Source organism: Pteronotus mesoamericanus, unplaced genomic scaffold, assembly GCF_021234165.1.
Source record: "Pteronotus mesoamericanus isolate MK-2021 breed Mesoamerican mustached bat unplaced genomic scaffold, CSHL_Meso_final contig_50, whole genome shotgun sequence".
Classification (NCBI taxonomy): domain Eukaryota; kingdom Metazoa; phylum Chordata; class Mammalia; order Chiroptera; family Mormoopidae; genus Pteronotus; species Pteronotus mesoamericanus.
Genome location: NW_026555186.1, coordinates 5,125,640 through 5,141,462, shown reverse-complemented (window position 1 = coordinate 5,141,462; position 15,823 = coordinate 5,125,640). Strand labels below are relative to the sequence as shown.

Here is a 15,823-nt window from a genome sequence, read left to right as displayed (position 1 = left end):
GACGTGCCAGAGCTCTGAGAGGTTTGTTTGTTCTGAGAACACTCAGCCACTCAGCAAAAGAGCTCTCACTCAAAAACAAAACAAAACAAAACCCCCAATAAACTAGTGTGTCTTGAGGGATGCTGTTTTGCATGAAAATGTTTCGTTGGGCCGTTTGGATTGCTCAACTCAGAATCAGTTGTACACAAACATGAGCCCCCGTGTTCCCTCGGCAGCATGGTCCCTCCCACAGGCCTCCCCTCAGTCCTCAGGGAGCAGGCGGCACCGGCCCGGGCCGGGCCCAGCCGGAGATGTTTTCATAGCTTGGCTCATCACTACGTAGGAGTCATCAATTGCTAGGTACCCTCATTTGCTGCAACTTCTAAGAGCAGGACAAAAATCACTTCAATTCCACTTTTACCAAAAAGCTAGGAGAAAAGTTTTTACATAGGTAATCAAAATGTACAAATTTCCATTTAAAAAATACAAGTCATGGAAATGGTGACCTCGGTTAAAATTGTATTGTATACTTGATAGCTGCTGAGAGTAGATAAAAGTTCTCATCACAAGAAAAAAAAATTTTAACTGTGTGGTGGCAGACGTTAACAAGACTTACTGTGGTGATCATTTCATAATATTTGCAAATATTGAATCATTATGTTGTGCACCTAAAACTAACATAATGTCATAGGTCAATGTAAAACACATTTCAATTTAAAAATAGAAAGTATAGCTCCTTCCTCATTTAAAGAAAAAAAAAAGGACCAGAGAAATATTACTGAGATACCTTTATGAATATATCCTAAAAGCTTTGCACAAAAACTTGAAACCATTTTGTTCTTCTGATAGTTAATGTTAATAAGGCAGTTAGCAAGATCTAATTATTAAGAAACTATAACTTTTTTTTAAATGCCTGTACTCCACTGTCATATAGCTAATCCTAGCAATATGCTAATCCTATAGCTAATGTGTATTTTACAGAAATCACAATGTGTCAAAGTGATTTCTAGAGCATTAAAGAATCGAAAAGTTGAAACAACAGAATCTGCTTTCTTTTGATAGTATTAGCTACTTTGTGATATGCATGTCACAATTGGAGATATTTCTTTAATATTTCATACAAGATCTAAACTTTTCAACCTCAAAGTCTAAGGTTAAGTTGGTCCAAATACTTGAACACAAAACTCAAATACCATTGACCTTGAAAGAAAACAGTCATAAGCAGACTTCTGAAGATCAGGTTGTGCAGAAGCCTCTCAGGGATGAAGCAATGGGCTTTGTTGTTAGACATTTCAGGTTTAAAGAAATGAAAAGTAGAAGCACTGAAAATACCAGTGAGAATATTGCTGCACTTTTATTTACCCTTATCAACAAAAAAACACTAATTCTCTGATCTCAGTTCTGATAATTCCTTCCCATTAATTTTACATTTTGCTCTCCTAAGCTCCTATTTTACTATTTCTTGACTATCTGAGTGTTGCTGTTGCTGAACTTGGCTGCTGGTTACTACAGAATTGAATACATCCCTGAAATCTGCCTCTCCATTTTAAAGGGCAGTAACTGACCAGTGCTGTTTAACAGGTGAACCGCCCATTAACTACCATGAAATACAGGGCCTGGCAGAAGTAATGCCTGCTTGAGTATGACTGGTAGGATAAGAATATAGGTGTCATAATTCATAGTTTTAATTTGAACATTTCACCTAAAATGTCATATAGTGTGCTTGAGTGTGATACTGTTAAGGTACAAAGATTACATGCTTATGATTTTGTAATAGAAGAGTTTGTAATAAAAAAGGGACGCTATTTGTGCCAGACGCTGTATGTACTGAAATAATTCCTTTGAGCACTCTTTCATGCATTCTTAAGTGACTTGCTTCAAACAAGAAAAACAAATAAAAACTAACAGACACAGACAACAGTATGGTGGTGACCAGAGGGAAAAGGGTGGGGGAAGTAAAGGGTCAATGAGGCCAAATGTACGGTGACAGAAGATGATTTGACTTTGGGTGGGAGACACACAAGGTAACATACAGTTCATGTATCAAAAATTGTGCACTTGAAATCTACGTAATCTTATTAACCAATGTCACCCCAATATATATAACAAACCATAAAACAAAGTAAAATAAGTTACTTCCCAGCCCCCGGTACTCCCCTTTAGGTATACTTGTATTAATTACTGACGTTCGCAAGGACGAAAAGGGAAGGCACGCACAGCGCAGGCAACGGGCTGACGCAGCAGGAGACCGGGGGGCCAAGGGTTCCCTTGTCCGTGCTGACCTGCAATCCACCAGGTGTCCTGAAGAATACAGACAGGGAGCAACCTTAAGGGCCACGGACGCCGAAACTGGGGCCCTGCAAAGTTCAGTGACCTGCTGGTGACAGCGCCAGGGTCTGCCTCCAGGACTGAGCACTCTTTCCACTCCTCCAGCCAAAGAGACGGCAGAGCCTACACATCCTGGCAAAGCTCATGTGGCCAGACACTTCCATAGAGCACCTCTTACGTCCACCCTGCTTCAAAGTCCTACTGACAGGATTCTAGCTAAAGTGGGTTCTTGAGGACATACGCAAGGTTGAAAAAGAGCTCAGAGGAGGCTGCCTAGACTTTGGCCAAAGAGAGTCTCTGTCACCTCCTAAGAAGAGACATTGTTATTTCTCCTATTAGCGTTCAGTGCTACAAACTGTGTAGGCCCTTCAGAGCCACACTGTCCGACGTGGCAGCCACTAGCTGCGTGTGGCTACTGAGCAGGTGAAACATGGCTGCTCCGGATTTTTAAGACGAAGTAGGGAAAAAAAGTATGTAAACTATCTCATTACTAATTTTTATATTGACTACATGTTGAAATGATAACATTTTGGGTAAGTTGGTTAAATAAAATGTGTTATTAAAATCAGTTTCATTTGCCTTTCCCTTTTTTTTAACTTGACTACTAGAAACTTTAGATTATATATGTAGCCTGCATTACCATATTTTGCTGTATGTAATGTGTACCCACGTTTTTGGCCCAAACTTTCAGGAAAAAAAATCTTTTGTTTTAATTTTTTAATTCAATTTTTCACTGATTTATATTTAGATAATTGTTTTTTGTATTATAATGGAATTTTAGTATTTATTTTTGAGCACATTATGGTACAGGAAATGTTATGTAATAAATAATGATGTACTGGTAACAAATGTATGATATTTACACTCACAGAAGGCCAAGAGCTCTTTGTCACTGTCACTATCAGAAGTATCGTCGTCTCCGATTTCTACATTACTGGTGTCTTCTGAAGAGTCACTTTCTTCCTCCTGGTAAATTTCACTGTCATCAATCCCATTCACAGTATTGCCGCTGCCGCATTTTCTAAACGATTTCACAACCACTTCCTTCTTGACACCGTTCCACGATCTGAGGACCCAATCACAGACCTGAGCGATGGATGCTTCCTTGATCCTGCCTGCGGATGTTCCATTGTTAGCAGCTGACTGCATCCACAATGTCCACTCTGTCTTCACTAGGGCCTTAAAGGGCTTGTTCACTGACACATCAAGAGGTTGCAGTTGGATGGTGAGCCCACCAGGTATTACAGCAAGTTGGGTTTTCAAGTCCGCTGAAATTGCTTTTGCTCTTTGTGTAACATGGGCTTTGAAGTGATTAAAAATAAGCAAAGCTGGTTTTTTAAGTAATCCTCCAGGCCTTCGGGATCAGCCTTTGTTACACCAGATTTTGATGCCTTCTTCATTCATCCTTTTTCATGCACATGCACTATAGCTCCACTTGGAGTCTTTCTCTCAGAAACATTTTTCTTTTAGAGATGATTACAGGTGGTAGCTTTGTCCCATCTGTACAACAGGCAAGAACAACAGTAAAATGTGTTTCCTCATGGCCACTAGTTTTAACAGCCACGGTCTTTGCTCTTTTGACATCCACAGTTCTGCTGGATGGCACATCAAATGTGAGTGGGACCTCATCCATATTGGCAATTTGGGACAGCTCAAAGTTGTCTTTCGAAGATGGGTAACATAAGAATGAAAGCCCCAAACTTGATCCTCATAGGCTGCTGAGAGTTTTGGGGCAGGCTTGGTTCGTGTTCTCATGCTCAAACCTTCTCTCTTCATAAAGTTAAAGCCCCATTCAGGTGTCCCTGAGAAATCATCACTGTTTTTTCTCATGCAGTCCTTTTACCTCTTGCATCATCTTAGTCAAAACAGAGATCCCATTTGACGCTGCTCCAGAATCCAGGCCTTCATACCTGCCCCACCTCAGCCACTCTGGAGGTTTCCCGCGCTTTGCTCCTTCTGCCTTGGCATCTGAAAAAGCTTTTCCTCCTGTTGCCTCCACAATCTGACGACATCCTCTGTGGGAAGAGGTCCAAAGTATCTCTCGGCAGCTCTGTTGCCAGGCTTTTTAGCACACCTAATAACTTTTAGCTTAAAGCTTGCAGTGTACGAAAACCTTTTTGACATTTCCCAGTAACTTCTTCCGCCTAAAGTGTACAAAGAGAAATGTCCCGCTGTTCACCCTCTGGTAATAATGTCGGCATCACCTATCTTATCAAGTGGATAACAATAGGCATAGCCTCTCTTATCAAGTGGATAATCATCAGCATCATCTTTATAATCAAGTGGATAACAATCGGCATCTTCTACCTAACTCGGTGGATAACAATACTTTGCTCTTCATTTCATTTCATTGAATTGTTAGCTGAAACTGCTTTCGTTGCAAGTTCATCATAAGTTCAACAAAACTGATTATCATATTCCAGGGTATTACTTTGCATACGGATATCGTTATTGCTTTCTAGAGTTACACTTTCAACACATAAGCATCAATAAAAGGATTAAAAATATTTATATAGATACGGAATCAGTACTAACCATGTATAATGGGCATCCTAATTTTTCCCTCAAAAACTTGGGCAGAGAGTGCACATCATACACAGCAAAATACAGGTATATTCCTATTGGCCTGTGCAGCTCCAGAGCTTCAATTCTCTACTTCTTGGCCAAAATTGGTCTAAATTAGACATAAAACAAATGTCACTATGAGACTTGATTACACAATCTTGCCTATTGTTTCAAAAAACATTTCTGGAAGTGCTTTTAATCCAAAAGGAAGGGGGTAGAGATTATAAAAGGCAGTCAACCTGACAACACTGCGAAGGGTCCGCTGAATGTTCACTCCCGCAGCGGCTCGCTGCCCCCCGCCCCCGATCCACCTAAAACCTCCTCCATCTTACCTTCCCTCCACCCTCTGAAAACAAGAACAAGACCCCAAAGTAACTTTGTCAAGGCCCTCCCCTCCTCCCTTCTCCAGTTTGTACCACCAATGACCCCACCTTCTTCTTGCCAAGACATCACCCTCCGGAATTCTACTGGCTCTTTCCCCTCAGCCCACAAACATATCCACAAATATTTCTCCCAGAAATCCCACCACACAGCTTCTAGGTCCTAACCTCTGTCTTCTCTCCATCACAGCCACAGGCCCTAACTAGGGGTCTGTGGTCATATAAATATATAATTATATATTAATGAAAATATCTGGAAAGATATATACAAAGAAAGGGAAACTAGGAGGATGAAGAGGGGGAGAGGATGGGGCGGGGGTGGAGGAGAGGAGGTGAGGGGAAGGGCAGGAAGGGAGGGGAGGGAAAGAAGAGAAAAGAAGAGCATTAGAAAGGACTTAACCTGAGGTGTTAATCATGGCTTACTTCTCTGGCTTAAGGAAATCATGCATATTTTCCAATTGTATTCTTTTTGCTTCGCTGTATTTTCTGTATTTGAGCAACAAATATAAACTGTTTTATGATAAGAAAAAAATGTTCTTAAAATACAAAAAAAAAACCTTATTGTTGCTCTCATGATAGGAAAAAAAGATGTTCTAAGAAAAGAAAAGAAAAGAAAAGAAAAGAAAAGAAAAGAAAAGAAAAAAGAAAAGAAAGGAAAGGAAAAGAAAAGGCTTACTCTTAAATGGAAGGGGAGACTTTTTTCTGTGGCTTCCCATCAGAAAAAAATCCCTGCTCTTTCACCTTGGAAACAAGGCCTTCAGGGGTACTGGGCATCATAATTTTTCATTCAGGCCCCACTAGTAGGAGTCCTGCCTTTGGGGAGTTAGCTATTCCATAGAAGAGACGTGTTGGCTGAAAGAATGAGAGAAAGGAAACCAGAGCAAGCCCTCCCCGACCCGTTGCCTCAGTAGTCCAAGAAGTCCTCTCCCTACCTTTTCAATCCCACCAATGACTTTCGATGTTGCCAACAGAGAATTTGTTTCCCACAAAAATTCAGACTGTATATTATTCACTTTGCAAAAGCAGAATAAGGGTATGGAACTAGTATCAAAGTCCGTATATTTCTGGAACAAAGTGGAAAAGGACATCTTTTTTTCCCCTCTTAGCTTAAAATAAAAATCAAAGGATCAAATGACCGGGTATGTACATGGTGTGAATGATGCATTTGATACTGACAGGTCTAATGAATTATCACCACGTGCCACACTACTGAGAGATGGTCCCCTCTCCTTTCTAGTGGATGGAATCCTATTGAGACTTGTCCTAGATTGATGGCTTTCAAAGCAATAAAAGCTTTCCACCACCCCCTAAATTCTATGTTATGCCAATAGTCAAAAAGAGTTCCTTGGTTTTAATGGGGGCAGAGCCCTGAAACATGGCCTCACTCCTCCATGAGGCAGCCCCTGAACTGGGCACTTGGAAACCTAGACTTGCTGGGAAACTGTTCAGATGACCCAGATCATCTGAACAGCCAACATGACGAACTGGAAAACTTTTTCGCAGTTTCTCCCCATGATAATTAGGACAGATTCAACTCAGTTACTCATTTTATCTTTTTAAAGCTTTGCACATGGACTGTTTTCCTCAAATCTCTTTTCATCCGGTGCTCTAAAACCCACACACAGAGCCTCTCCAAGGCCCCCTGGCCCTCAGCTTCCTGGTCAACCTCCTCCTCCCTTTTTCTGTACCGCTGTTGCCACCCTATTTCCCAGCCTGGGACACCCCCCAGTTGCACCTCCTCTCCTGGCCTAATTAATACAGACCCCTTTCACTCTCACCAGTGTACCTGTTTGGGTCATAAACTGTAAGGTAACCTAATACGTCACCATTTTCCTTCCACTATTTGTCAAAACTTCTATTTTGTTAATATGTCCTGGATTGTCGTGTCTTGTCACAAAATTCGTTTTGGTCTTCGTGGGGACCACCACCTAGAACCAGATCTTCGCCACAGACTACTCAGTTTGGCCAGTGAGTGCCTCCCATACCTTTCCCACCCCGTTCGTGCTACACCTCACCTACTCCCCACCTCCCAAAGGGAGCTGTTGAAGCTGTTTTGAAAAGTATGGGTTGGACAGAATGAGGACAGCCCAAGAGATCCTGGGGAAGCGAGACAGGCTGGCGGAGGTGAGAAGTCCAGGAGGGGAAGGACAGAAACATGGGAGAAGAGCTGGACAATGACAGGTGGGGAAAGGGGGTCGAGGTGTGGAGAGGGACCGGGGCGGCAGAGAGGCTGTCAGGGAGCATCGTAACAGGCTCAGTCGCCTCCGAGGTGCACCCTGTACCAGCGGCACCTGCCATGCTGGTCTCTAGGGGGGGCTTTTTGATGTCCTAGCTTTCCAATCAAATATATCTCTTAATGAAAGTTCATTATACGTTGGGAATTTTAAAACTGTGGTATTTAGAAGTTAACGGCAACTTGAATCCCTGAAGCAGAATGCAAACACCACAAATAACCTGTCTGCCCTCTCACTCAGCGCATTCACAGCAGGAAGGGTGGGTAATGGCGAAGGAGAAGAGCAGCAAGTGGCATTCAGAGAACAGGAGTAGCCCCGGGAAACGTGGAGAGGAAAAAGGGGCCATTTAGCAGCTGCTTAAGGAAGGACTACATGAAACGAGCCAGGTGCTCAGGCTTCCTGCGGAACATCACCACATCACCCTCCTTTGCTGGCTTGTTTCGTATTCTACCCTGCATTCACTGAGACCTATTTCTTTGCACTAAACATGGTCCCTGCGAACTCTTGTTTGTGACAACCACCCCATGCCCAGGCCCTGTAGTCACCTGTGACTAGTTTTGTCCCTACTTAACTTCCTCATTCCTTCCCTCCTTAAAACAGAGTTGATATGCTTCTGTACCGAGCCAATTTCTTTCTCTTCTTCCTCTCAACCTCCTCCCCTGCCAAAAAATCTTCTATAAAACCCCAGCAGAAGTACAGGCACTGGTAGAAATCCAATTCCCTAGGGGCCCAAAGGTTACCATTGGTTCAAGCTTCCCTCCACAGAACACACCTGCTACTGAATAACCTTGTTTGCTTTCTTGTGTAAAGCCCTCTTCTAAGGCTCTCTGTGTATTTCTGTGGTAAAGGCTCTTAACAAAGAATATTTGGTTCTGAGAAATTTGGAACAAATAGCCATAGGAGAAAAAGAAGTCTGGCAGACTTCACTGCTTTTAGCGAACACAAGGAAATGGAAATTTTCTAAGACCACGGATCCTAGAAACAGCCTCAAGTGACTGAATAAGAGTGGCACAAATCTTATCCCTAGAGCTTAAAAATACAATGCAAGACTGAGAGAGGGCAATGTTAACCACCGGTTTAATTACAGATTATGCAATACTTTTGTTATATGCTGATCTGTCTTTTCATATGTTGCTTAGGTCAGCATTAAAAATTACTTTTCATTCCTGAATAGTGCCTAATAAGTTGCTTCTTGGCTATACTTTTACCTAGTCTTTTGTGGAGAAGCCAAACCGAAATGGAGATAGTGCACCTGAGCCGGCCTTTAATAGTTAATCATTATTTCCCTATTTGTTTTGAGGTTCCGGGTTGCCTGGCCCTTTTTTTGGCCCCACGTGACCCCACTGTGGTCTTGGCTGGCTGGCTCTACCTACTGACCCAGCCTTGGGTGGGGCTGAGAAATTTCCTCAGACACTGAAAGGACCTCCCCTCCGGAAGGGTGTTTGAGGAAGTGTGCTCCCAGACCAGCACCCTACAGCCTGCAGGCATTTTCGAAGAGGAAGCAACCCCTTTAGAAGCATTTGCTCCAAGAAGAGCTGGGCATCTGCTGATCATGATAAGTGGGGAAGCAGAGGGTCTTGACTTAAGAGAACTCATAACTGCTACGAGCAGGACGGCAGGTCCTCCAAGTAACCTAATAGTCTGGGCCTCCTTATTTCCTAACCACTGTCTGTCTGTCTGTCTGTCTGTCTGTCTAATAAAATAAATGTGGCCTCTCAAAAACATGGTGTATCTCCTCATGCCACCTCAGGGTTCCAAACAATACACTAATAGCAACTGGAAGGTGTTTGTGTTTCATAAGTGACTTCATTCCTATCAGGGTAAAACCCCTTCCATGAACAGCAAAAAGCAATGGCTTTGAAAATAGAATGAAACAAATCCAAAGCATGAACCCTGAAGAGCCTTAGAAGACAGCCTGGGCCCAATGAGACCGATGGGAGCGAATCCCCGATTTCCTGCCTCCACAATAATTCCTCGTGAGGGTTTCCTCCAGCATTGGGCACCTCTCTCCGATAAGCATAATAAACTTGATTATTTTTAAGATTTTATTTACTTTTAGAGAGAGAGGAAGTGAGAGAGAAAGGAAGGGTAAGAAACGCTGATGTGCGAGAGACGCATCAATCGGTTGCCTCTCTCATGCCCCCAGCTGGGGACCTGGCCCACAACCCAGGCATGTGCCCTGACCAAGAATTGAAGCGCGTACCTTTCGGGTTGCAGCCTGGCGCTCAATCCACTGAGCCACATCAGCCAGGGCAAACTTGCTGTATTTTTAATAAATGTTTTGTTTTGTAATACTTTTAGGCTTATAGAACAGTTACAAAGGTAGTACAGAGGCCTCCTGTATACCCCTCATCTAGTTTCCGCTAGGTTACTTGGCATCTCGCATTACCACCGTGTTTGTGAACACTAAAACCGACATTGGTCCGTTACTGTGAACTGAACTCCAGACTTGGTGTTTCACTAGCTTTTTTCAGTAACGTCCTTCACCTCTTCCAGGATCCCATGCATGGCATCACACTGCAATCAGTCGCTGTATCTCCTTACTCTACTGTGGTCTGAGAGTTGCTCGGTCTTGCCTTGGTTTCATGACCTTGACAGTTTTGAGGAGTATTGCCTAGGTATCAGGTGTTCTGCAGAATGTCCCTTAGTCAGAATTTATTTTGTTTTTCTCCGAGTAGACTGAGGTTACGGGTTTGGGGGAAGAAGACCACAGAGCTGAAGGATCCTTCTCATCACATCATGTCAGGGGGTCCGTGACAGCCACATGCCCTCTTGCTGGTCATGTTAAGCTGATCATTTGGATAAAGTAGCGTTTGCCAGGTTCCTCCACTGCCAAGTCACTATTTCCCCCTTTCCATACTCCAGCCTTTGAGGACAAGTATAAGTCCAACCACCTCAACGGGGCAGGGACGTGGCCCCTACGGACACAGCTCCACCTCCTAAATGGGGACGTAGCCACATCCATTATTCAGACCTTTTCTGAGAGAAAGAGCTGTCTCCCCTCCCTCCCTCATTTACTTATTTACTCAGTCATTTATGTCAGTAAGGACTTAAGTGGACTCAGAAGGACTTACAGTTTGGGCTATAACCCAGTGCTATGTTATTGATTTTATTGCTCAAATTTTTCCAGCCCCAAGCCGGTTGTTTCCCATGCTGAACTCACCAAGGACTCCTCCTCGAACCCCATAAGAGACCGAGAGAGGCCCCTTCTCTCTGTTGGCACTGCTCCACTAGACCTGCCCAACGCTGGCCAGTCGACACTCTCCAGCCGAGCTCGGTGTTAACCACAGTGCACCTGGTCCCCTCTAAGACTACCTGCCTCATGCCCTTCCCACCCTACATCAGCACCAGCCACCGGGCAACACCAGGTCTGAACCCAGAAGCTGAAGGAGGTGGCCCAGCACAGGGCCTGGGCAGCACAGGCGTGTCCATCTCCAGGGATGTGCGCAAGCCAGGGCGTTGCACATGCTCCCCCGTGGTGTTTCAGATGCTGTGAGTTGTGTCCTCGGAGATGAGCTGTGTGCTCACCTGAGCTGCCACCAGTGCATTCCTCTGGAAGCCATGACAAGCCATTGCCCCCCTCACTCTGATAAAAATACCCAGATAGAAACCAAGTTCAAATTTCCTTTCCACGTGTGCGATCCGTCCTTGTCTTTCATGTTTCTTTCCTATTTTGAGTACTAGAGGAAGTCCGCAGGTTAAAAATGGAAACGAGACTTGGCTTCTTAACCTGTACCCACTTTTAGCATCAAACCATGGCAATGCCACACACACCATCATTGGCTCTCACAGCGGAGTCACGCCGCCAGATGCTGCTCTTGGTCTGCTGATTCCTAATCAATGTGCACTTTCTATGTCAAACTTGACTTTGGATTTTTAATTAGACAATAAAATCACAAGTTGTATTGAAAACCATGAGGGACAATGAATGACCTACTTAAGACTCCTCCTGATCCAGCTTCTGTGCCCAGTTAAAATTTAAACATCACCTCAGTCCTAAATATAAGTGAAGAGCAAGGGACACATGGTATCATGTGTTTCCACACCATCTGTGGATGGATGTGCAAGGGGGGACACTGTGTTCAGATACACCTTCCAGGATGATGGGGTCCCCTTCTCCCCCCATGGAGGGGCAACTGCTTTCATGGGAGGATATAAACAGGAGTGTCACCAACAATGAGAAATAGCTGTTTCTAATGGCTTCGCAATAACACAGAATTACAAACCTTAAAGGCAAAGCAAAGCTCCTCACGGAGACTTCAGCACGAGAAACAGGCTTCAGTGGACAAGAAGGTGCCCCTCTTGGCCCTGTGTTCCCAGGCCCTCAAATGAACATGGCAGCCCTTCAGGAAAAGCGGGGAGATGGAGAAAGAGCAGACACTGGGTTCCTAGGTGTATTGGTTGGGGTTCATTCCCAAAGGGGGACCTGGTGGTGCCTCACAGAGTCCAGGGGGGTAATAATTGTCCCTTTATTACTCATCTCTAAAAATATGCTTTGCATCCTGGCCAGTGTGGCTCAGTTGGCTGGGCGTTGTCCTGCAAACCAAAAGGTCATGGGTTCGATTCAAGGTCAGGGCACAAGTCTGGGTTGAGGGTTCAACCCCCCATCAGGGCACATGCAAGAGGCAACCAGTCGATGCTTCCCTCTCACATCAATGTTTCTCTCCCTCCCTTCCCCTTTCTCTGGAGTCAATATAAGAAAAAAATTTAAATAAAAACATGCTTTGCTTTGCTTTACTTAAAATTATCCCTCAGGAGGAGGATATGATCTTACCAAATCTGTCATATACCAGGGCTGTACATTCAATTTCTTTACTTAGAAAAGTGCTGGGGGGGGAAGGATGGCTGAAATGACATCAGTCAGTGCTAATCTGGGAAGCTTATAGATGTCACAGAGGTTACCTGATAGAAGTGGTATATTATTATAATGTAACATTATATATTAATAACAATAATAGTATAATTGAAAACAAAGACATTTATCACAGATTTCATAATTACTTGTGGGGGTGTAATTGAAGGGGCTAAGTGTTATTATAAATAAGCTTTTCAAAACTTTCTTCAGACAGTAATATAGTAAGTGGTCATGTGATGAACACTGAGCAACAGACTGGTGGTTGCTGGAGGTGGGGGTTGGGAGGTGAGGAATTGGGTAAAGGTTGTCAAACGACACACACTTCCAGTTGTAATATAAATAAGGTCTGGGAATGTAATGTAGAGTATGGTGACTACAGTTACCACTACTGTATTGTTTATTTGAAACTTGCTAAAAGAGTAGATCTTAAAAGTTCTCACCCAAAGGGGAAAACTTTTTAATGTGAGGTGATGGACATTAACTAGACTTATTGTGGTGACCATTTCCCAACATACACATATATAAAATCATTACATTGTACACCTGAAATTAAACAATGTTTATGTCAATTACATCTCAATGCAACTGGAAAAAAAAAGATAAAACCAGAGAAAAAGATTGAAATAGTTCTTTATAGCTTGGTACAATTTCCAGTGACTCTAGATTCTTAAAGTTCTTGATCACAACTTAGGAGTAAAGATAACTTGTTCTGGGAAATGTGTTTGGCTCAGAAAGTGGCCCCAGTTTCAGTAAAACTGACATGAAGAGAAAATAGGAAAAGCAGCATTTTAAAACTAATGTTATGCTAATAAGATGTGTTTCATATACAATATATTGATATAACTAAATTTTCAAACAGTGATTTTACAGTGGTTGCAATCGGCATGAGTAGGAAATTAGACCCTTTAAAATACATCCAGGAAGCCTATAGGCCCAAGGCAGCCAAAAGCCTTTCCTGGACCATGACCATGGGAAGGAGGGCCACTGCCACCCATTTGCAGTCCCCCTGTGTCAGGCACACACTGCACTCCAAGTGGAACGGGAAGTCATCAAAATAGCGCTGGCTGGTATGTGGAAGCCGGCTCTTTAGGGTCCAGAGAAAGCACGGGGGCCAGTGGGGGTGACACCTGGCCCAGGTCCAAGGGGATGACAGAGTGAGGGATTGGGACACATTCTGGAGGTGGAGCCAAGCTGATGGACTACATGTGTGGAATAGGAACATGGTGAAATCAAAGATGACTTCAACCTACTCGCCTGTATACCACAAAGTCCCTAAAAGCATTCCTGATGGGATGTTTTACATATTAAAACAGGTTGGAAACCTTTTCTGTTAATAGCCAGATAGTAAATATCTGTCAGGACGACTCAACCCCACTGTTTTAACAGACAATATGTAAATGAAAGAATTCAAGGCATAGTCGACAACCCCTGTATAATATGAGGTCTGCTATCCAGCCATGTTAATATGAAAAATACAGACGTTTATTGAAGAAGATACAAGAAACATTGTACATAGGACAATGACACCTCAGTCACCTTCAAGGTAGGCACCTTGGAACTTCGCAGTTCTCCTAATTGTCATCAGCTTCCCTGTGGTATTTTCCTCAGTCTCATCAACGGTCTGAAACCTCATCCCTTTCTAAAGTGATTTTAGTTTTGGGAAAAGACGGAAGTCACAGGGCACCAAATCTGGCCTTTAGAGGACTGAGTCACCTGGGTGATTTGCTGTTCCATCAAAAAACTCTGCACAAGACATGATGCATGAATGGACATGTTGTCATGATGAAGCTGCAGCCAATCACTAGCTGCCCATAGCTGCAGCCTCCTGAATCATCCAAATAGTTTCCAAAGAGGAATGTTTAAGCTTTAAGACAAAATTTGATGAGGTTCATTGCTCTGCTTGCTCAGTCATTTTGAATGTGACAGCCACACATCACATATGTGCGCTCAACAGTGTTGACTGCCCCCACAGACTAGTACAGTGAAGTCATCATTGTTTACTCATGTGCATTCCAGTCCACTCTCCTTGGCTGCCACGTTACATCAGTGTCACACAAACCATTCTCATTATATTAACAATGGTTGGACTTTTTCCAGACAGACCTTGTCATATACACAGACACAGCACAAATTATAATAGAATATGTGTCCATTTGTAATTGATTAGAGAAAACCATCAGTAAGGAATTATGTACCCCAATAGGAGTAGTGATTATTTCTATGATTCTTACTTTCTTTTGTGTTCTATAAGTATTTTTGAAACCTTCCCCCTATATACATTCCTTTTGTTATCAGATAAGCTCTACAAAAAAAAATGGATACGTTTGGAATTCTACCTTTAAAATTCTACAAATAAAAAACAAAGTCTGTTATTCTTTGTTTTAGTGTCCTGTAACTGATCATACTTTTTAATGGAGATTATTTAATATAAAAACTTGGTAAAAAGGTCATCAGGAAATAAATTCTAAACTGGTAGTTGACAAAAAAATAACTTGTCATCGTGTCCCTTAGAACTGGAGCATGTCTGTCTGTGTGAGGCATGGAGAAAGGTGGGGTGTTGGTTTTTTTTTTTTTCTTGCATTGGCTGAGTCTCTGGAAAAGGTTGCATCTTGAATTAGCAGCTTGACTGCTTGCTGTCCAGATAAATATTGTGTTGCTATGACTGAAACATCCTGCCACGTGGGTCACCCTGTCATATAATTAGCCTCTTATCATATCTGGTGCAAATCAAATCAGCAGCACTTGCTGTTAATGTGGTGACTGAACAAACCAGAAACACTCCTTTCAATGTATCAACATCTGATTGAATATTATCACCATCCCATTGAAGACACCAACAGGGTTATTTTGCATCATTGTTCAACAGTCAGCTGAACTCCAGGGTAAATCGAATATTGTGATAAGTTCCCAGCTAGATCAGTTATTTTAGAGCATTTATTTCATGTCTTTAATTACATCACTGTGCATTTTGTTAGTTCACCCAGACGTGGAACGGGGTAGAGAGTGACAGTCACCTTGAGTATCCTTCAGGTGCACAGACACTATCCTCAAGACACTACTCATATTTGTCCTGCATCACGCTCAGGTTCGTTTTCAACCTGTTTCAATCAGAGTCAAGTCAGGGTGAAGCCTAATGCAGCTTGACCTGAATCCAGAGAGCTGTGCCCTGTACTCTCTCCCTCATTTGATACCATCCCCTGCCCCAGAAAGCCAGGCGCATGACCGCTCCCCTTCCCTCCTCCTCGTCTTACCTTCCCAGGTGCAGATCCTAATACACGGGCTGCATGCTCACTTCTATCTTATAGACCCTTTCCAGGGAACCCACCCTGGCTCTAATCCTCAACTCTGTTGCCAAATTTTGTCTACTTCTCAACAGGATTACAACTCCTGGCCTGAGCAGTGACCTGCTGAAGGACAGAATCTCTGGCGTCCGGGCCTCTCATTGCGCTGGGCACAGTGCATGTGCTCCGACAGGCAATTCT

The 15,823-nt window shown here is 43.2% G+C and overlaps 1 protein-coding gene across 1 annotated transcript in view; it reads right to left on the bottom strand.

Moving 5' to 3' along the window:
* RETREG1 (reticulophagy regulator 1) overlaps positions 1–15,823 on the bottom strand; it is a 114,115-nt gene that overhangs the window by 36,312 nt on the left and 61,980 nt on the right. The gene's annotated exons all lie outside the window — the stretch shown is intronic.